Source organism: Mauremys reevesii, linkage group 14 (assembly GCF_016161935.1).
Source record: "Mauremys reevesii isolate NIE-2019 linkage group 14, ASM1616193v1, whole genome shotgun sequence".
Taxonomy (NCBI): Eukaryota; Metazoa; Chordata; order Testudines; family Geoemydidae; genus Mauremys; species Mauremys reevesii.
The window spans coordinates 54139-77398 of NC_052636.1; the positions used below are offsets into that span (position 1 = coordinate 54139).

Genomic DNA, 23260 nt, shown 5'->3' on the forward strand with positions numbered 1-23260 from the left:
GCAGGACGAAGTATTATCTAGACCATCCCTGCTCTTAAAAATCTCCAATGATGGAGATTCCACAACCTCCCTGGGCAATTTATTCCAGTGCTTAACCACCCTGACAGGTAGGAAGTTTTTCCTAATGTCCAACCTAAACCTCCCTGGGATGGGTTGGATCACGGGAACCCCCCTGGGGGCTGCCACCCGATGTGCCAAGACTAACTCTGCCCCCTGCTTTCCCTGCCAGCTCGGGATGCCAGCACCCTGTCCTGCTGAGCCAGACACGCCCGTCTGCTCCAGCACGGACCCAGGGGCTGAATTACCTGTCCCAACGCCGCAGGTTTGCCTGAAAGCAGCTCACAGGAGTGTGCTTGTCCTTAGCACTCAGATGCCCAACTCCCAGCGGGGTCTGAACCCAAATCAATCCATTTTACTCTGTATAAAGCTTATGCAGGATAAACTCCTCAATGGGTCACCTCTATAACACTGACAGAGAGACGCGTGGCTGTTTGCTCCCCCAGGTACTCAGACATACTCTGGGTCAATTAATAAGTAAGAAGTGATTTTATTAAATACAGAAAGTAGGATTGAAGTGGTTCCAAGTAGTAACAGCCCAGAACAAAGTAAGTCACCAAGCAAAATAAAATAAAATGCACAAATCTCTGTCTAATCAAACTGAATACAGATAATCCCACCCTCAGAGCTGCTTCAGTAAGTTTTTTCCTCAGACTGGACACTTTCCAGGCCTGGGCACAATCCTTTCCCCTGGTACGGCCCTTGTTCCAGCTCAGGTGGGAGCTGGGGGATTCTTCATGATGGCTCCTCTCTGTTCTGTCCCCCCCCTTTATCTATCTCTTGCACAAGGGGGGAATCCTTTGTCCCTCTGGATTCCCACCCCCCCTCCCTGGAAAAGCACCAGGTTAAAGATGGATTCCAGTTCAGGTGACATGATCACATGTCACTGTTAGACCCCCTCAAGCCTTCATTCCTCCTGCCCGCAAACGCAGCCATCCCGTCAATCTCCCCGGTTAATGGGAGCCATCAAGATTCCAAACCACCATTAATGGCCCACACTTTGCATAATTACAACAGACCCTCAGAGTTATATTTCATATTCCTAGTTTCAGCTACGAGAGTGATACATTCGTACAAACAGGATAATCACACTCAGTAGACAATAAGCTTTGTAATGATACTTACACAAGACCTTTTGCATGAAGCATATTCCCGTTACATTAAATTCACTCATTAGCAATTTTTTATAAAATCATATCAGCTGCAACGTCACACTCTCTTGCTGCAATTTAAGCCCATTGCTTCTTGTCCTATCCTCAGAGGTTAAGAACAATTTTTCTCCTTCCTCCTTGTAACAACCTTTTATGCACTTGAAAACTGTGATCATGTCCCCTCTCAGTCGTCTCTTCAAATCCAATGTTTTCAATCTTCCCTCATAGCTCATGTTTTCTAGACCTTTAATCATTTTTGTTGCTCGTCTCTGAACTCTCTCCAATTTGTCCACATCCTTCCTGAAATGTGGGGCCCAGAACTGGACACACGCCTCCAGTTGAGGCCTAATCAAGATTACTTCTCGTGTCTTGCTTACAACACTCCTGCTAATACATCCCAGGAGGACGTTCACTTCTTTTGCAACAGCGTCACACTGTTGACTCCTATTTAGCTTGTGATCCTCTGTGACCCCCAGATCCCTTTCTGCCGTACTCCTTCCTAGACACTCATTTCCCATTCTGTATGTGTGCAACTTCCTAAATGGAGCACTTTGCATTTGTCTTTGTTAAACTTCATCCTATTGACTTCAGACCATTTCTCCAGTTTGTCCAGATCATTTTGAATTTTAATTCTATCCTCCAAAGCACTTACAACCCCTCCCAGCTTGGTATCGTCTGCAAACTTTATAAGTGTCCTCTCCATGCCGTTATGCTCAGTGTCCGGCTTTTGTTTATTGACTAAGGTAATCTGCTTTGTTCTCTTTGCTATCCTTTGAAATCTACCTTTTGTAGTTAATGCATTTATTTTATTATTAAACCCAGTTTATGTAATTTCTAACTGGTGGGGGGGAAGACGTCGTGCACGTCTCTCTCCACATTGAGGAAGAGGGCGGATTTTTATGAGCTTGCGCTGTGCAGATTTTTCTATGCAGCGCAAGACAGCATTATTTTGGGTGTATCTCCCAAAAAGGGGAGTACTGGGGAAGTCCTCTCACGCCGAGCTGACTTCAGTCTGTGTTTGCAGCTGGGTGCGGCCCTACCTGTGTGTGAGTGCTGCTAGAGGCCAGCGTGCTTACTTCAGCAAAATGGAGAGGGAACCCAGGCCGGTGCAGCAAGAGAGGCTCAGTGAAATCCCAGTACATCAGGTGGTGTCCCAGAAGGGGGGTCCAACCTGTCACAGATGTATTTGTTTTAAGTAAGCCTCTGCTGATGGGCATTTGCACTGTTTCCTTCCCAACTATCTAGCCCTGCAGTAGGCTTAATAGCTGGTTAATATCCAGTTGGCACGCAGGACCTCCCCTGCTTCTACTAATTAAAGGTCAAAAAACTTGGTCAATGCCTAGCTGAGTTTGCCTGGTGAGATGTTGTTCCTTTCAGAACCTCAACGTCTGCAAAATCCACACTTTTGAAATCCAGCAAATGCACAGTTAAGGTTGTCCACATAACCTTAACTCTGCCTTTTTTCAGAAATGCCCTGATATGCTCTATTAACACATACTCATTTACTTTACCAGCACCATATTCGCTGAGCCGTACAAGCTCTTCGCCTCCATTAACAACCCTTCAGATAAGACCCTCAACACCAGCTGAGCCTGACCAGGCACAGTCAACCAGCCGGGGCCACAGGCCGGGCCTAGCCATGATGGAGACTGCAGAGAAGCCACTGTCACCTGCCACTACTGACAGACACTCCCCACCTCACTGACCCCTCCTCACTCATCCACACTACCCCACCCAAGTCCCAAAAACCTGGGAAGGGTAGCTCATTTTCCCTTGTGATGCCCAGAGCTCCTCCAGTTACAGCTGGAGCGGAGATAGATGCTCCCTTTGGCCGCTCCCCTGTGAGAACCAAAGGGTTAATTGAGATGGAAATTCAAGGTGGACTCGCTGATCTCCACCCTGATTTTCGGCCGTTCCGGCCCACGTTGCTTATTGAAAGAAACGGCTCCAGATTTCCCCTTTTGTACATTTTATTAAAATGAAAAAAAAAACAAAATCAGGAACACGCATCACTAAGACGAAACGACCGTATTCATGACTAAACTAACCGCTGGGCGAACACGCCTACGTTAAGGTCAAACCCAGTGCGTTAACAATGCTAGTGCATGGCAATCGTGTTGCCAATTTAGCCAATACAATTTAGCCAATTTATAAATCCTAAAACGGGACGCCAAGGAGGCTGTTTGTCCATTTAGTTGTAAACCTCAGAGAACTTCACCCCGGCCGGGCAATCCACGCTGAGCTCGGTCGCTATTTCAATACTGAAACCAAAGGATTGTTCGTGTTTAAACTGCAACCTCCCATCCAATCAAAGCTTCCTCCTTCGACTGAACTCTTGTGTGGTAATTCCTTCTCCTTCACCCCCTCAACACAGACGAGGCTTAACTGTCTAAACTAGGGGTCCCCAACGCGGACCATGTGCGCCCACCTACTGGCCACCGGACAAGCAGCCGCTGAAATGCCGCCTAGACGTGGGAACGTCAGGAAGCGCTACCGCCGAAATCCCACCGAATTTTGGTGGGATTTCGGTGGCGACGCCTCTTGACATCGCTGCTTCACGGCGGCATTTCGGCGGCTGTTTGTCCAGCGGCCACGGTCCTCGGCGGCTTGTTGTCCAGCGCCCGCCCCACGGAAAAGGTTGGGGACCACTGGTCTAAACAGATCTCAATGAACAGTTTATAGCATGCTGTTGATCAGAGTTTCAGAGTGGAGATTTATAACCACCAACTCTTTCGCTTTGTTAGCAGAGCCAATAGCTTGGAGTAGTCCCTCAGGTTGATTGACATGCACTTGAACTTTCTCCACATCATCATGGCAGGGTAGGATAATAGCCAAAACAAAAATAATAATAATTAAAAATAAAGAGAGACTATTTTACCAAGTGGTCATTTTGCTCAAAGTCCCCGGTAAATCGGTCACATTCAATCAAACAAAACCAATATCCAGTTATGTAACCAAACACCTTCCGGAGAGCGAGAGAGAAACCCACCTCTCACAGAACTGAAAGACAATTTTGATGTCACAGAAAGTTAAATTCCAGAGCAGGATACACCTGATGACTCCAAATCAGGACAACAGATTCTCCCATCCGCTTCGCCTCTCATCCTTTGAAACCTGCTTCACTCCATGTTGTCTCACAAATACTGAGTCATGTTACTTAGGAAAATTTTAACATCAGCATCATGCAAAAAAACAGCCAGTTTTCCAATCCAAAAACAATCCCAGTTCAGAAGGAAAAAGACAGGAAGTGGCTTTGCCAATAGACAAAAAGTGGAGTTTAAACTAAGAATGATCCATTGGACATTCTCCTTCTGGGTCTGCGACTCTTTCACCTCTAAAACTAACGAGTCTGATTTAGGATCAAACAAATCGACCCATGGTTCCCAAGCAGGGAGAGCTCAGAACACAGTGTCTACAGGAGGTGAAGGGATTTGTGAAGAAGATAAACTCTACCCAGCAGAGACAGAAGGAAACGCTGCTGGGATGATGGGAAAGGAGGGAATCCCTCCGACACGCCCGACTGTCTTTGGGCGTCACCGAACTTGCTATAATTCCAATATATTTTAAGTGCGAGAATGGTACAAAAAAATCACTGACGTTCAGCCCACCCCACGGCAACGCGAGAATAAACGGGGATGAGGGAATCGATGCCCAAAGGGGAACTTGGTGATCTACCCATCCCGTTGCAGTGGGAGCCACAGTAGAAATGCGACCCACCGGCGAAGGGCTGAGTAAACCTGTTAGACACCCCCAGCGACTCTTCATACATGAGATACGTCTCTACTGCAAGAACAGCTGTTGTTTTACATCAAGCCAGCCATGGAAAATCCGAGCGGAGACGCGGCCCGGGTAATTTTATATCGACGGAGCTAGTTTCGGTCACCCGTGTCCCCTGGCGCTCATGGACGTTCCTGGTAGGAGGAAGACGTGCTCCCAAGACTCAGAAGGAAGGAGGTGACAGAAAGTGACGCCGGATTCACTCCAAAGAACCTCAGCTACAAAAGAGAAAATCGGGCAACTCGCCCAGGGGACCTGAGAGACCACGTGATGCAAATACATATATACTCATTCATTAGCCCGTTGGTTTATAAGCCGACCCCCCAAGATGGTTGGGTAAAAAGAGCAAAAACTGTCTGACCCTTTCATAAGCCGACCCTATATTCCAGGGGTTTGAAAACTTTGGCTCCTGGCGGGTTGGGACGTTTTGTTTACTTGCAGCGTCTGCAGGCAGGGAGTCCCTCAGCTCCCTGTGGCCGCGGTTCACCGTTCCCAGCCAATGGGAGCTGCGGGAAGTCCGCGGCCACGGGGAGCCGAGGGGCTCCATGCCTGCAGACGCTCCAGGTAAACAAAACGACAATGTATTCGATATTCAATTCAATGATTCCATAGAGTTTAAAATCCTCAAATTTTGGTGTGTAGACCCATCGATAAGCCGACCCCCGCTCTTTGATGCGTCAGTTTTTTCCCAAAAAGATTCGGCTTCTGAATGAGTATATACGGTAGTTCAAAAAGTCTTTAAGAGGGAATTAGGAAAAAAAAACCCTAAAAATGGTCAGCCTTAAATAAGGGTTTTATGGCATTTGTTTCCCTTGCAAATTCTCCGGTGAGAAGTAAGCGCTGAGTTCTGCTAGAAGCTTTTCCCACACTCAGAGCATTGAGAGTGTCTCTAGGCCGGGTGGAGCCTCTGATGTCTAATGAGGTTCGAGCTGCGAGTGAAGTTTTTCCCGCACTCACTGCACTGATACGGTCTGGCTCCAATGTGGATTCTCTGATGTTCCCGGAGCGCTGAGCTGACAAAGAATCTTTTCCCGCACTCACGGCAGCCATAGGGTCTCTCGTCTGTGTGGAATCTCTGATGCGTGATTAGGCTCGAGCGCCAAGTGAAGCTTTTCCCGCACTCGCCGCATCTGTAGGGTCGCTCGCCGGTGTGGATTCTCTGATGTTTAATTAGGTCCGAGCTCTGAGTGAAGCGTTTCCCGCACTCGCAGCACTCGTGGGGTCTCTCGCCGGTGTGGATTCTCTGATGCGTCAGAAGGGCTGAGCTGTGAGTGAAGGTTTTCCCTTTTCGCTGCATTCATAGGGTCTTTCTCCCGTGTGGATTCGCTGATGCTTAGTAAGGTCTGAGCTGTCCATGAAGCTTTTCCCGCACTCGGCGCATTCATAGGGTCTCTCTCCCGTGTGGATCCTCTGATGCTTAATAAGGTCTGAACTATCCGTGAAGCTTTTCCCACACTCGCCGCATTCATAGGGTCTCTCTCCTGTGTGGATTCTCTGATGTGCAATGAGGTGCGAGCTGCGAGTGAAGGTTTTCCCGCACTCGCGGCATTCGTAAGGTCTGGCTCCCGTGTGGATCCGCTGATGTTTCATAAGCGAGGAGCTGTTGGTGAAGTTTTTCGCGCACTCACAGCATTGGTAGGGTCTCTCTCCGGTGTGGATTCGCCGATGCACAATCAGGTTTGAGCGTCGGGTGAAGCTTTCTCCGCATTCAGCGCACGCGTAGGATTGCGCCCCCGTGTGGATCCTCTGATGTGTAATGAGGGATGATCTCTGAGTGAAGCTTTTCCCGCACTCACAGCACACATAGGGTCTCTCTCCCGTGTGTATCCTCCGATGTTTAATAAGGGTTGATCTCTGAGTGAAGCTTTTCCCACACTCACAGCACCCATAGGGTCTCTCTCCCGTGTGTATTCGCCGATGTTTAATAAGGGACGATCTCTGAGTGAAGGTTTTCCCACACTCGTGGCATTCATAGGGTCTTTCCCCTGTGTGGGTGCTCTGATGTTTAAGAAGAACTGAGTGCCTACTGAAATTTTTCCCACACTCGGGGCATGTGTTGTTTCTCTCTCCTGCCTGGATTTTCGGCTGGGCTGCGGTTTCCTTGACGTATCTGTGAGGTCCCCAACTATGAATGGATTTATTCAATTTCTTCCCTGGCTGGTTTCCCTGCTTCCTCTCTGGCCTGTGCTGACTCTGACGACCTTCTCTCTGCTCACGACTCCTGGAATCCTCCACCTCAGATATTTGCAATAATGTCCCGGGTGGTTCGTCTTGCTCAGCATCTTCCTGCTGAGGTTCGTGCTCCTCCTTCTCACTCGGCATCCCATCACCTGTTGGCAGAAAAAGGGGAGACCCAACCATGATGCAAACTAGCTGCGGTGGAAGAGGCCAGAAGTTCCTCATGTTCTGGCAGTCCCTGATCCCTAGAGTTTCAATGAGACCACTCACATAGAATCAGACTTGTCGAAGATCAGGGTTGGAAGGGACCTCAGGAGGTATCTAGTCCAGCCCCCTGCTCAAAGCAGGACCAATCCCCAACTAAATCTTTAATGTGCTTTCAATTAAGCACATACTTCGGTGGATTCAGGCTTGGAAGGATTCGATTTTTATCAATAAATATCCATTTCACTGCAAACTCACAAACCAAGCAAAAATATTTCCATCAACGATCAAACTTTCAGCTAGGAAAAATAAGAAAAATGCTGTTGGAGAACAGAGTTTTGTTTAAGGACACGGACTTTATATAATTTTGACGTGTGATGGTGACAGTTTGTTTTATCGGTTATAAAGCTGTAACGTTTTGGGTCTCAACATCTCCTGCCATTACAGAATTGTTGTCTGACTTCCCCGCGTAATTTCCTGCAACTGAAAATGTAAATCGATAAAAAATTGAAAAAAAAAAAAAAAAGTCTAAAACCTTTAATTTTGTACAATTCTGAAAATCCGAGCGGAGATGCAGCCCAGGTAATTTTATATCGATGGAGCTAGTTTAGGTCACCCGTGTCCCCTGGCGCTCATAAAAATTGACCCAAGAAAAAATCTTAAATAATTTGAAATTATGAAAAAATAAAAATAATACAGAGGGCTTTCAATTGCAGTTAACGCACATGATTAACTCAAAAATATTACTTGCGATTAACCACACTGTTAAACGTTAGACTACCAACTGAAATGTATTAAATATTTTTGGATGTTTTTACTACATTTTCAAACATTGATTTCTATGACAACACAGACTACAACGTGTACAGTGCTCACTTTATATTATTTTTATTATAAATATTTGCACTGTAAAAATGATCAAAGAAACGGTATTTTTCAATTCACCTCATACAAGGACTGTGGCGCCACCTCTTTATCGTGAAAGTGGAACTTACAAATGTAGATTTTTGTTTGTTCGTTACATCACTGCGCTCCAAAACAAAAGCAACGTAAAACTTTAGAACCTCCAAGTCCACTCAGTCCGACTTCTTGTTCAGCCAATCGCTAAAACTAACAAGTTTGTTTACATTTGCAGGAGATAATGCTGCCTGCTTCTCATTTACAATGTCACCTGAACGTGAGAACAGGCGTTCGCGTGGCACTTTTGTAGCCGGTGCTGCAAAGTATTTATGTGCCAGATATGCGAAACATTCGTATGCCCCTTCATACTTCAGCCACCATTCCAGAGGACATGCTTCCATGCTGATGATGCTCGTTAAAAAATAATGGGTTAATTAAATTTGTGACTGAACTCCTTGGGGGAGAACTATATGTCTTTTATATGGCAGAATGTGGTTATTTCATGTTATAGCAGTCTCAGATGATGACCCAGCACATGTTCGTTTTAAGAACACTTTCACAGCAGAGTTGACAAAAATGCAAAGAAAGTCCCAATGTGAGATTTCTAACAATAGCTACAGCACTCGACCCAAGGTTTAAGAATCTGAAGTGCCGTCCGAAATCTGAGAGGGACGAGGTGTGGAGCATGCTTTCAGAAGTCTTCCAAGAGCAACACTCAGATGTGGAAAGTACAGAACCCGAACCACTAAAAAAGAAAATCAACCTTCTGCTGATGGCATCTGACTCAGATGATGAAAATGAACATGCATCGGTCCGCACTGCTTTGGATCGTTATTGAGCAGAACCCGTCATCAGCATGGACACATGTCCCCTGGAATGGTGGTTGAAGCACGAAGGAACATGTGAATCTTTAGCACATCTGGCATGTAAATACCTTGCAACGCCGGCTACAACAGTGTCATGCGAACGTCCGTTCTCACTTTCAGGTGACATTGTGAACAAGAAGCGGGCAGCATTATCTCCTGCAAATGTAACCAAAAGTTTTTGTCTGAGCGACTGGCTGAGGTAGGACTGAGTGGACTTGCGGGCGCTAAAGTTTTACAGCAGTTACTTTTTGTACATAATTCCACATTAGTAAGTTCAACTTTCTCGATAAAGAGATTGCACTACAGTCCTTGCATGAGGTGACTTGAAAAATACCATTTCTTTTGTGCAAATATTTGTAATCAAAAATAAATATGAAGCGAGCACTGTCGACTCTGTATTCTGTGTCGCAATTGAAATCAATATATTTGAAAATGTAGGCAACATCCACAAATATTTAAAGAGATGGTATCCCATTACTGTTTAACAGCGTGATTAATTGCAATTAATTTTTTCAATCGCTTGACAGCCCTAATAAAAATCAAATTCTGCCAAGCCTACAAGTTAATGATCTAAGGACAAAGTGCCTTTACGCCAGGGGTTCTCAAACTGGGGGTCGGGACCCCGAAGGGGGTCATGAGGTTATGATGTGGGGGGTCGCGAGCTGTCAGCCTCCACCCCAAACCCCGCTTTGCCTCCAGCATTTATAATGGTGTTAACCATATTAAAAAGTGTTTTTAATTTATAAGCGTAGGTCACACTCAGAGGCTTGCTGTGTGAAAGGGGTTTGAGAATCACTGCTTTATACCATTGCTAATCATCTGAGCTGTCTAGTCATGTACCTTCATAGTTTAATACATTTTAACTTGGGGTTTGTTCATCAAATTCTAGACCAGATCCCTCAGCGTCTAGAATATTTTAGAGTGACGTGGGAGGCACGTAAACCACGTTTTCCTTCTTTCAATCCTTTTCTAAGGGTACGTCTATACTACCCGCCGGATCGGCGGGTAGTGTTCAATGTATCGCGTCTTGTCTGGACGCGATAAATCGATCCGCGAACCGACGCCCGTACTCCACCTCAGCAGGAGTAAGCGGCGTCGACGGGGGAGCCGCGGCAGTCGACTCGCCGCCGTGAGGACAGCCAGGTAAGTCGAACTAAGATACTTTGACTTCAGCTATGCGAATAGCGTAGCTGAAGTTGCGTATCTTAGTTCGAACCCCGCCCCCCCCTCCGCGAGTGTAGCCCAGGCCTCGGGGTGTCTGATGCAATAACCATTCTGGCTCTGAGTTTTCTTCAGAGATCCCAAATTTTAGATTTAAAAAAAAAATGTTAATCCAGAGATCTTGTTCTACATATAACTTTATATCGCAATGTGACACTTTTTACCTCCAATCAGCACCCAGGAACCCCCATAGTCACCACTGGCATGTCATTCTGATCTGGTTTGTACAAAATATGCCTTGTAAGAAATCACAGAAAAGGTCATGATCTGCTGAAAGCCACTGCTCTGTCAGGCTATATCAGAGAAAGACCCAAAGGTCAGGACTGTCCCTATAAAATCAGGACATCTGGTCACCCTAGTAGACAAGGCCTAACTCTTTCCGGTGTGTTTAGGACTTAACTGTCTGGAGTAAATTTGTATCATCTGTAAATCTTGGAAACTTGCTGTTTACCCCTTTTTCCAGATCATTTGTATGTCTGCTGAACAGTGCAAGTACAATACAGACCTCTGGGGGGCACCACTATTTACCTCTCTCCATTCTCAAAACGGAACATTTATTCCTCCAGTTTGTTTCCTATCTTTTAACCAGTTGCCGATCCATGAGGGGATCTTCCCTCTTATCCCATGACAGCTTCCTTTGCTTAAGAGCCTTTGGTGAGGGACCTTGTCAAAGGCTTTCTGAAAATGTAAGCACATTATATCCACTGGATCCCCTTGGTCCACATACTTGTTGACCCTGTCAAGTAAATCTAGTAGATTGGTGAGGCATGATTTTCCTTTACAAAAGCCATGTTAACTCTTCACCAACAAATTGTGTTCATCTCTCTGTCTGACAATTCTGTTCTTTAGTAGACTTTGAAACAATTTGCCTGGTACTGAAGTTAGGTTTACCGACTTGTAAATGCCAAGATTGCTTCTGGAGCCTTTTATAAATATTGACGTCGCATTAGCTGTCCTCCAGCCATCTGGTACAGAAGCTGATTTAAATGATAGCTTACAAACTACAGTTAGTAGTTCTGTAATTTCACATTTGAGTTCCTTGGGACTCTTGGGTGAATCCCACCTGGTCCTGGTGACTTATTACTGGTTAATTTGTCAGTTTGTTCCAAAATGACTTCTAATGACACCTCAATCTGGGACAGTTCCTCAGATTTGTCACCTAAAAAGAACGGCTCAGGTTTGGGAATCTCCCTCACATCCTCAGTCATGAAGACTGATGCAAAGAATTCATTTAGTTTCTCCGCAATGGCCTGATCGTCTTTGAGTGCTTCTTTAGCATCTCAATCATCCAGTGGCCCCAGTGGTTGTTTAGCAGGCTTCGTGCTACTGAAAAATTTTGTTCTGCTTACTTTTTAAGGCTTTGGCAAGTTCCTCTTCAAATTCTTTTTTGACCTGCCTGATTGCACATGGCTTTCTACCGTTTCTGTTCCTTTCTATTTTCCTCAGTAGGATTTAACTTCCAATTTTTAAAGGATGCCTTTTTACCGCTAACCACTTCTTTTACTTAGGGTTGAGCCACGGTGGCACATTTTGGGCCTCTTACTATGTTTTTTAATTTGGGATCTACATTTAATTTGAGCCTCTATTGTGGGTTTTTTTTAAAAAGCTTCCATGCAGCTTGTGGGGATTTCACTTTTGAGATTGTTCCTTTTAATTTCTGTTTAACTAACGTCCTCATTTGGTTCTCAGTCCCCTTTCTGAAATCAAATGCTACTATGGTGGGCTTTGGTGTTTTCCCCCTTTGACAGGAATGTTAAATTTAATTATATTATGGGTGCTATTACCAAGCAATCCAGCTACATTCACCTCTTGGACCAGATCCTTGGCTCCACTTAGTTGAGTTAAATCAAGGATTGCCTCTTCTCTGGTGGGTTCCAGGACTAGCTGCTCCAAGAAAGAGTCAATCATGGTGGGGATAGTTGAAATCCCCCATTATTATTGCGGTTTTTATTTGTATAGCCTCTCTAATCTCCCTGAGCATTTTATGGTCACTATCACTATTGTGGTCAACGAAATAAGCGCTGCAGAGATGGACATAAATCAGGGACTGAATTTCCCCAAATTCTGTCCTAAAGAGGTAAGGGGATCAATTCTGTCTGTAAATCCTGTCCAAACACTCAGGGGGAAGGGAGGTGAAGGAGGGAGCTACTGCCAGGTATCTCTCATGATGGGTGGGAACAGGGCCGACGAGGGGGTGGGGGGGAGCAGGTACAAATTACCGGGGCCCGGCGGTCCGGAAGTGAGCCCGGGGCCCGACTATGTTGCATATGGTTTTGTCTTTCTCGGTAGTATCATTATTCGTCGATTGTTTTTGACATCCATTGTAAAAAATCGGTGAATTTCAAAGAAAATAATAATGATATGCAAAATTCTGTCCATTATTGGCCAATATAGACTCTAATTAACCAACAAACTACTGTAGGAAGTCATGAGCGACATCTGCCCTGAGGATACAAACCTGCTGAGGACAATCCTGAACTCGGAGAACTCCCAAGGTCTCTGTCGGGAATCCCAGCTGTTTCCTTCAGCCACGGACAGGTTTCGAATTGGCTGAATGATTCCTCCCTTGGGCAGGTACCGCTCAGGATCTCGCTTTCCTCTGAATCATGGAGATCTGGGACCCACGGCTCTTTGTCTTGTTCCAGATGGGAGATCACATCAGGTGTGAAAACTGGAAACTCTGCAGGGGGAAAGGAAAACAGGTGGGTTCAAGGCAATTTCTCACCATTTTTTTCTTATTGCATTAACCCCAGCCTATTTTGACGCAGCAATACACTGAGGGTAGCTCCCCAGATGTTCAAATGTGTAGGACGTTCTACTTCAAGGTTTTTTCGGCTGCCGCTGCACATTGAGTGGATGTTTTCAGAGAACTATCCACAATGACTCCAAGATCTCTTTCTTGAGCGATAACCGCTAATTTAGACCCCGTCATTGTATATGTAAAATTGGGATTAGGTTTCCCAAGGTGCATTACTTTGCATTTACCAACAAAGAATTTCATCTGCCATTTTGTTGCCCAGTTTTGAGTGGTCTCTTTGTAGCTCTACACGGTCTGCCTGGGACTTAACTATCTTAAGTAGTTTTGTATCATCTGCAAACTTTGCCACCTCACTGTTTACCCCTTTTTCCAGATGGTTTATAAATATGTTGAATAGGACTGGGCCCAGTACAGACCCCTGGGGGACCCCACTATTTCCCAGTCTGAAAACTGATCATTTATTCCTACCCTTTGTTTCCCATCTTTTAACCAATTACCGATACATGAGAGGACCTTCCCTCTTATCCCATGACAGCTTCCTTTGCTTAAGAGCCTTTGGTGAGGGACCTTGTCAAAGGCTTGCTGAAAATCTAAGTACACTATATCCACTGGATCCCCCTTGTCAACGTTTGTTTGACCCCCTCAAAGAATTCCAGTAGATTGGTGAGGCGTGATTTCCCTTTACAAAAGCCATGTTGACTCTTCCCCAATAAATCATGTTCGTCTCTGTGTTTGATAATTCTGTTTTTTACTAGCGTTTCAACCAGTTTGCTTGGTATGGAAATCAGGCTTGTGATTGCCAGGATCGCTTCTGGATTTATAAAAATGGGCATCGCATTAGCTAGCCTCTAGTCATCTGGTACAGAAGCTGATTTAAATGACAGGTTACAGACCACAGTGAGTAGTTCTGCATTTTCACATTTGAGCTTTTTCAGAACTCAGGTGAATCCCATCTGGTCCTGGCGACTTGTTACTGTTTAATGTATAAGTTTGTTCCAAAACCTCCTCTAATGACATCTCAATCTGAGACAGTTCCTCAGATTTGTCACCTAAAAAGAAATGGCTCAGGTTGGGGAATCTCCCTCGCATCCTCAGCCCTGAAGATCGATGCAAAGAATTTGTTCAGATTCACCGCAATGGCCTGATCCCCTTGAGTGCTCTGTCAGCATCTCAATACAGAGATTCCAGAAGACTGGAAAAGAGCAAATATGGTGACAATCTATGAAAAGAGAAATAAGGCCAACCCGAGGAATTACAGACCGGTCAGCTTAACTTCTGTACCCGGAAAGATAATGGAGCAAATAATTAAGCAATCAATTTGCAAACATCTAGAAGATAATAAGGTGATAAGTAACAGTCTGCATGGATTTGCTGAAAACAAATTGTGTCAGACCAACCTGATATATTTCTTCGACAGGGTAACAAGCCTTGTGGATGGGGGGGAAAAGCGGTAGATGTGGTATATCTTGATTTTACTAGAGCTTTAGATCCTGTCTCACATGCTCGTCTCATAAACAAACTAGGGAAATGCAACCTCGATGGAGCTACTAGAAGGTGGGTGCAAAACGCATTGGAAAACACTTACAACGTTTACGAAGTTAACAGTGGTTCAGCGTCATGCTGGAAGGGCGTAATGAGTGGGGTCGCGCAGGGATCAGTTCTGGGTCCAGTTCTGTTCAATATCTTCATCAATGATTTAGGTAATGGCATAGAGAGGACACTTACAAAATTTGCGGACAATACCAAGCTGGGAGGGGCTGCAAGTGCTTTGGAGGAGAGGATTAAAATTCAAAACGATCTGGACAAACTGGAGAAATGGTCTGAAGTCAATAGGATGAAATTCAATCAGGACAAATGCAAAGTGCTCCACTTAGGAAGGAACAAGCACACCTACAAACTGGGAAATGACTGCCTAGGAAGGAGAACTGCGGAAACGGATCTGGGGGTCATAGTGGATCACAAGCTAAATATGAGTCAACAGTGTAACGCTGTCGCAAAAGAAGTGAACATCCTTCTGGGATGTATCAGCAGGAGTGTTGTAAGCAAGACACGAGGAGTAATTCTTCCGCTCTACTCCACACTGATTAGGCCTCAACTGGAGTGTTGTGTCCAGCTCTGGGCGCCACATGTCAGGAAGGATGTGGACAAACAGGAGAAAGTGCAGAGAAGAGCAACAAAAATGATGAAAGGTCCAGAAAACAAGACCTATGAGCTGAGAGTCCCTAAGGGTGCGGACATTCCAGGTGATGAAATTCATTGTCTTGTATCTCTTGTTTCGGCCACGGCGTTGAGTGATCCCTCCAGTTGGAAGAGTGTGAAACCGCCGATGTTTGGGGCACCTTTTCGGGCGAGCAGAAGAGATCCTAAAAGAGGCCTGCTCTGTCGCAGCCGCTGCTGCCGAAACGCACTTCCGTCTCATCCAGGCGCAAGACGGCCGTCACGCGGCTGCCGCCGGCGTGCGGATTTGAGACGAAAGACTCCCAGAGCTCACGGCGCCTGTCTTCTCCGCCACTCGCACGTCACCACACGGCTCCGGGTGGGTGTGAGGCCTGCGTGGGAAATCGTTTTAACGTGAGGAAACCGGCGTGGTGGCGGTAACCGCACGAGACTTGACGGGAGGAAAACCCTGACCCAGTGGCGAGGAGATCCCAGACCACCAGGGGCCTCCTTCCTGCTGCAGCCCCCATCCGCCTTCACAGCTGCACAGCACTCGAAGATCGTCTATATGTGCCCGACCCACCGTTGGGGCCTAGGTGAGTCAGGAGCCTCGCCTCAGACCCCCTTGCCAAGGGGGAACCCTACCAGGAGTTGGAAAGCTCAGAACGACGTCGTTATGAGGGTCTTTACGCCCCCGCAAGCCTCCCCACCGCGGCGAGGCGGCGGTCCATATGAGAGGGTGGAGGGATTCGTGGACAATCAACGCGCACAAGGGTGCGTCCTTGCCATGAGCGTTGTCGGCACTCATGGGTAGCCATCTCCAGGGTTTAGAGAAGGGTAATCGAAGGCAACGGCTCCGAAGGAATCACTCGCCAGAGGCCGGGAATGGGCGGCAGGGGATGGATCACTGGACTGTGACCTGTTCTGTTCGTTCCCTCTGGGGCACCTGGCGTTGACCAGTGATACTGGACTTGAGGAACCTTTAGTCTGACCCAGTGTGGCCGTTCTTAACCCTCAGGGGCGAAGAGGTGGTGATATTTTGCAAGTCCGTGACGGTTCGTGTGGCATAGGCTCCATCTGAGGGCCGGCCAGGTGTGGGAAGCTTCTCTTCGCTACGCCGGACCTAAACCCCAGTTTTGCCTAAGCAAAGAGAAGACGTTAGACTTTCTGAAGGACGGCTCTGTTCCCAGAGCATTGTGTTGCTGGGAGGGCAGAGGGCTGGTGTGTGTGTCGCTGGCGTGTTGGGGTGTTGCTGACACAGGGCAGAGTTAAGGTTACGTCGCAGGATGTGGTGAACCTTAACTCTGCATTTCCCCTTCCAAGAACCGAGGGGACGGGACTCCTTACCCAGAGAGGCCACGTTCTCGTAGTTCTCCTGCATGACGTCTCTGTAGAGGGCTCTCTGAGCGGGGTCCAGCAGAGCCCACTCTCCCCTGGTGAAATACACAGCCACCTCCTCGAAGGTCACCGGCCCCTGAAAGAGCGAGAGTCCTACACTCAGGACCTGCTGCCCCACTCACAGCCCCACTATTCCTGGGGTAGCAGGGCCAATCACATGGCTACACAGTCAGCAAAGACCCACCCACCCCTTGCTCAGCGCATCCAGGAGGCATTAGGGGGAGGGGAGATAGACAGAGCCCCTCGCCCTTCCCAGCAGGTAGCGGGGAAGGGTCTTCGCTTTCATCACGCACCGGCTAGTCAGCGGCTGAACTGGAGAAAAAGCCCTTCCTTGTAGGAATCCCAACACCCTCCCCGCTGCCAGCAGCTGGAGGTCAGGGGATGGGGGCATCTTCCCTAAGCCTCAGTGGTGGGTGCCTCCTTCATAGGTCAGAGCAACCTCTGGTTAGTGGGTTCACGCTCCAACACGGGGAGCCTGGGAAGTTTTCACAGGTTTGTCTCCTGTTCCACAAACAGGGGAATTTCCACACCCAACCCCCATGGGTCTATTCCTAGAAACTTGGCCCCAGGTTTACCAAGTCCCAGCAGGTCCATCACACCTCGTCCCACTCCCTTTCTCCACCCCGTGCACGGCCTGCACCCTTAGATCAAACTCCCACTTCCCGTGTCTTCTCTGGCTCCTGCGGGAACCTCCCCGCACGTCCTCAGCATCCCTACCTGAGCCAGGCCTGCTGCATCCATTTCCCTTCCCGGGGCAGGCTGGGAGAATCTGGAGGGACCCGAGGATGTTATTCTGCAGCCTGTCGGGGGGAGAAGGGTTATTGGGGGGGAATTCGGATCAGACTTTGTCATTTCACATTCTCCCTGGCTTTTTCTCGGCATAGACATCGACTCTCATGGTGGGAAAATGCTCAGCGTAGACCCATCCCCTCCCACCAGGACTAAACCCCCTGTATCTCAAAGTGGCATCCTGTCCACCCCAGACTCACAGTTCATAGAGGGCTCTGATATTTCATACAAAGCAGGCTCCGTAAGTGACCATCCGAAAGCTCCCGATCTGCCCAAACCCGCTGTGCTGGCCCAATAGGTGTATTTGTTCGTGGGTAGGAAGTGACGAGCTTTGGTTACCGAAATACGCCGCAAGTTTGAGCGTCTCTGCTACAAAGGGGAGGGCTCTCCGCCCGGGCGGGTGTTCGGTGACCATTAATCAGCAGAAGAGCGGTCAGCAAGGGGTTTACAAGTCAACGAACACCACGCAACGGGGACCGCTCCACTCTCTGACTCGGTTGCTCAGCCCTGGGACTCAGCAAAGCCCACCAGGACATGCCTGGGCTGGTATTTTCCAGGCACGTGGACTGAGGGTATAAAATAAGAGACAGTGGCATCGTGCCTTGAATTTTCTCCTCCCCGACCTACGCCGGAAGCAACAAGAACGCCGAGAGGACAAAAACTTTCAGGGAGAAATCTGTGTATTAAGAACCGTAACATCCAGGGGGGTGGAAAAAATTGCTAGATTGAAATAGTGCCTAGTGGAGTAAGGTTTAAGATTTCGATTGTGCCCCTATCTTTTATTTTCTTTGGTAACTAGCTCTGGCCTTTTATGACTTCCACTTATAACCGATCTTTCTGTAGTTAATAAATCCGTTTTACACTTTCCCTAAAACGGTGCATTTTGCTTGAAGTCCTTGGGAAATCTCAGCTCGGTTTACAAAGGCTGCGGCCTGCCCTCTCCACGCTGAGGAAGGGGAGATTGGGTAACAAACGTACAGGGGTCAGGCTTCTGACCAGGGCAAGACGGTACAGCTCTGCGGTGCAAGGCTGCGGGGAACTGGCTGGTGTCTTTCTCTGTGTGATTCTGGGAGCGTTCATGCAATAGAGCTGAGTGATCGCAGCACCTGGAGGGGTTTGCTGCTTGTCACTAGCAAAGCAGAGAGAGAGACAGCCCAGCCTGGAGAGACAAAGGGTCGCTGTGGTACCCCAGTTCCAGGTTCTACACCGGGGATCCCATCAGGAGGAAATGCCCCGCTTGTTGTTCGGAGGGAGGTTTGCACTTCAGACACTGGGACAGAGATTTTAAGTGTGGTGGCTGAGAGGAGGCTACCGGTTGTTATTTTCTGTCTGCTTATTTTGGGGAAGGGAAGCTTAAAGATGAGCGAAGGCAGCGAAGCAATTGCAAACCTGGAGCTGTACAGACTGCAAGTGGCAGAAAAAGAGAGAGAATGTGAGCGTCAGCTGAGAATGGAAGAACTATAATAATAATTGGAGATATACCAATTTCTTAGAACTGGAAAGGACTTGAAATGAACCAAACGGTACCATAGAATCTCATAGACTCATAGACTTTAAGGTCAGAAGGGACCATTATGATCATCTAGTCTGACCCTCTGCACAACGCAGGCCACAGAACCTCAGCCACCCACTCCTGTATCAAACCCCTAACCTATGTCTGAGTTATTGAAGTCCTCAAATCATAGTTTGAAGACCTCAAACTGCAGAGAATCCTCCAGCCAGTGACCCGTGCCCCACGCTGCAGAGGAAGGCAAAAAACCTCCAGGGCCTCTGCCAATCTGCCCTGGAGGAAAATTCCTTCCCGACCCCAAATATGGCGATCGGCTAAACCCTGAGCATGTGGGTAAGACTCACCCGCCAGCACCCAGGAAAGAATTCTCTGTAGTGACTCAGATCCCAACCCATCTAACATCCCATCACAGACCATTGGGCATATTTACCTGCTAATAATCAAAGATCAATTAATTGCCAAAATGAGTCTATCCCATCATACCATCCCTTCCATCAACTTATCAAGCTCAGTCTTGAAGCCAGATATGTCTTTTGCCCCCACGACTCCCCTTGGAAGGCTGTTCCAGAACTTCACTCCTCTAATGGTTAGAAACCTTCGTCTGATTTCAAGTCTAAACTTCCTAGTGTCCAGTTTATACCCATTTGTTCTTGTGTCCACACTGGTACTTGGATAGTAATTCCATGCTCGAATAATAATATAGCAGTGGGGATATATTACCGACCACCTGGCCAGGATGGTGAGAGTGACTGTGAAATGCTCAGAGATTACAGAGACTAATAAAATAAAAAACTCAATAATGAGGGATTTCAACTATCCCCATGTGGACTGGGTACATGTCACCTCAGGACGGGGATGCAGAGATAAAGTTTCTTGACACCTTAAATGCCGGCTTCTTGGAGCAGCTGGTCCTGGAACCCACAAGGGGAGAGGCGGTTCTTGATTTAGTCCTAAGTGGATCTGGTCCAAGAGGTGAATATAGCTGGACCGTTTGGTAATAGTGACCATAATATAATTAAATTTCACGTCCCTGTGGCAGGGAAGACACCACAACGGCCCAACACGGTAGCCTTTAATTTCGGACAGGGGAACCACACAAACACGAGGAAGTTAGTTAAACAGAAATTAAAAGGTACGGCGCCAAAAGTGAAATCCCTGCCAGCTCAATTTAAATGTATGCCCCAAATTAAAAAAACATAGTAAGAGGACCAAAAAAAGTGCCCCCGTGGCTAAACAACAAAGTAAAAGAAGCAGTGAGAGGCAAAAACGCATCCTTTAAAAAGTGGAAGTTAAATCCCAGTGAGGAAAATAGAAAGGAGCATGAACACTGGCAAATGAACTGTAAAAATACGAGGAAGGCCAAAAAAGAATTTGAGGAACTGTTAGCCAAAGACCCAAAAAGTAATAGCAAAAAGATCTGTAAGTGCATCAGAAGCAGGAAGCCTGCTAAACAACCAGTGGGGCCACTGGACGATCGAGGTGCTAAAGGGACACTCAAGGACGATAAGGCCATTGCGGAAAAACTAAATGAATTCTTTGCGTCGGTCTTCACGGCTGAGGATGGGAGGGAGATTCCCAAACCTGAGCCTTCTTTTTAGGTGACAAATCTGAGGAACTTTCTCAGATTGAGATGTCGTTAGAGGAGGTTTTGGAACAAACTTAGACATTAAACAGTAACAAGTCACCAGGACCAGATGGGATTCACCCAAGAGTTCTGAAGGAATCCAACTGTGAAACTGCAGAACTACTCACTGTCGTCTGTAACCTGTCATTTAAATCAGCTGCTGTACCAAATGGAGAACGCCAATTTTTAAAAAGGGCTCCAGAGGTGATCCCAGCAATTACAGCCCAGTAAACCTGACTTCAGGACCGGGCAAACTTGGTTGAAATTATAGCAAAGCACAGAATTGTCAGACACAGAGATGAACATAATTTGTTGGGGAAGAGGCAACGTGGTTTTGTAAAGGGAAATCAGGCCTCACCAATCTACTAGAATTCTTTAAGGGGGTTAACAAGCATGTGGACAAGGGTGATCCAGTGGATACAGTGCACTTAGATTTTCAGCAAGCCTTTGACAAGGTCCCTCACCAAAGGCTCTTAAGCAAAGTAAGCTGTCATGGGATACGAGGGAAGGTCCTCTCATGGATCGGTAACTGGTTAAAAGAGAGGAAACAAAGGGTAGGAATAAATGGTCAGTTTTCAGAATGGAGAGAGGTAAATAGTGGGGTCCCCCAGGGGTCTGTTCTGGGACCAGTCTTATTCAACATATTCATAAATGATCTGGAAAAAAGTGTAAACAGTGAGGTGGCAAAATCTGCGGATGATACAAAACTACTCAAGATAGTTAAGTCCCAGGCAGACTGTGAAGGACTACAAAAGGATCTCTCAAAACTGGATGACTGGGCAACAAAATGGCAGATGAAATTCAATGTTGATAAATGCAAAGTAACGCACACTGGAAAACATCATCCCAACTACAGATATACGACAGGGTCTAAATTGGCTGTTACCACTCAAGAAAGAGATCTCGGAGTCACTGTGGATAGTTCTCTGAAAACATCCACTCAACGTGCAGCGGCAGCCAAAAAAGTGAACAGGATGTTGGGAATTATTAAGAAAGGGATGGATAATGAGACAGAAAATACCATGTTGCCGCTATATAAATCCGTGGTGCCCCCACACCTTGAATACTGCGGGCAGATGTGGTCGCCCCATCTCAGAAAAGATCCATTGGAATTGGAAAAGGTTCAGAAAAGGGCAACAAAAATGATTCGGGGTCTGGAACGGCTGCCGTATGAGGAGAGATTAACAAGACTGGGACTTTTCAACTTGGACAAGAGACAACTAAGGGGGGATATGACAGAGGTCTATAAACTCATGACGGGGGTGGACAAAGTAGATAAGGACGTTTTATTTACTCCTCACAACACAAGAACTAGGGGTCACCCAGTGAAATGAACAGGCAGCAGGTTTAAAACCAACACAAGAATGTATTTCTTCCTACAACGCACTGTTAACCTGGGGAACTCCTTGGCAGAGGATGTTGTGAAGGCCAAAACTATAACAGGGTTCAAAAAAGATCTAGAGAAGTTCATGGAGGACAGGTCCGTCAGTGGCTATTAGCCAGGATGGGCAGGGATGGTGTCTCTAGCTTCTGTTTGCCAGAAGCTGGGAATGGGCGACAGGGGATGGGTCACTTGATGATTCCCTGTTCTGTTCATTCCCTCTGGGGCACCTGGCACTGGCCACAGTTGGCAGACAGGATCCTGGGCTACATGGACTATTGGTCTGACCCAGTCTGGCCGTTCTTATACGTTTGTGGAAATTAACTGTGTCTCTTTGAGAGAGGATGCAGCTCCTGCTGAAGGAAGGGCTGTCTGTGAGAATGGAGATGACCCCTCTGGCAGGAGGAAGGAGGGATTTCCCCAGGCTGGTGAGACACAGAAAGAAACTATGGAAGAGCTTCTGGGAAAAGGTGAATCTGAACCAAGAGTAGACCCTCTTAACCCAAAGAGAATAAATCAAAACCCTTTAGGAAAAGGGGGTGGGGAAGGACTCCGTGCCGGGACGGGGGAACACAGGGTAACCCCCAAGAAGGGTTACCAAATAATGAAGCATTTCTCACCCCTGGGATCTGGATTCACTCTGAATCCCCATCAAGCTTCACGGCAGGAGTGAGTCAGCCACGGGGGTCACCCGGCTTCACATTGTTCCACCATTTCCAGCTGCACATCGGGGCTGGAGGCTGCAATCCCCTGTCGCTAACATGGTTATGGGGCTGAAATCTCCCCACGGCCCGTCAGAGACAGACACGTACCTGTGTCGCTCCCCAGCTCCTGTCGCAGCGTCTCTAGGGGAAGGAGAAGATGGGAGAGGTGAGAATTCAGGCCCTCACATTCATGGAGAAACCCCCATTGCTTATTAATGGAACTGCTGTTAACGACGAGATGGTGACAGAGATCAGAGGCCGATAACGCAGCCGCTGCAGGCAGAGCCAGCCCCACAGGGCTGCTCCATGGGGAAGGGCGACTCGCTGAGCTGGGCTGTGAGATGGAGCCCAGGATCAGTGACATCACTAGAGTCCTCGACTCCTTCCCAGGGTCAGGGTCGCTCTAACCAGAGGAGACGCCACCCCCAGACTCCAACTCACCTTTGAATCCCAGCAGCACCTCCTGCAGCAGGGCACTTTGCAGAGAGAAATCGCTGAGTCTCTTCTCCAGCTCCTCAAACGACGGCTCTGGCTTCCGAAACGTCCCGTCCTCCCTGCTGGGAAAAGGAGGGGTGAGAAATAGGC

The 23260-nt window shown here is 47.3% G+C and overlaps 1 protein-coding gene, 1 long non-coding RNA gene and 1 pseudogene across 2 annotated transcripts in view; 1 reads left to right on the forward strand and 2 right to left on the reverse strand.

Moving 5' to 3' along the window:
* Positions 1-23260, forward strand: part of LOC120381811 (zinc finger protein 850-like) — a gene marked incomplete at its 3' end in the record, with an annotated part of 70289 nt that overhangs the window by 23590 nt on the left and 23439 nt on the right. The window lies entirely within an intron of this gene.
* On the reverse strand, positions 5554-16641 carry LOC120381816 (annotated as a pseudogene).
* Positions 16703-22716, reverse strand: LOC120381830. The gene is made up of 3 exons (XR_005588162.1): positions 22592-22716; positions 17385-17467; positions 16703-16743 (listed from the first exon to the last, which is right to left on the reverse strand). It is a non-coding gene; the product is annotated as an uncharacterized LOC120381830 (long non-coding RNA).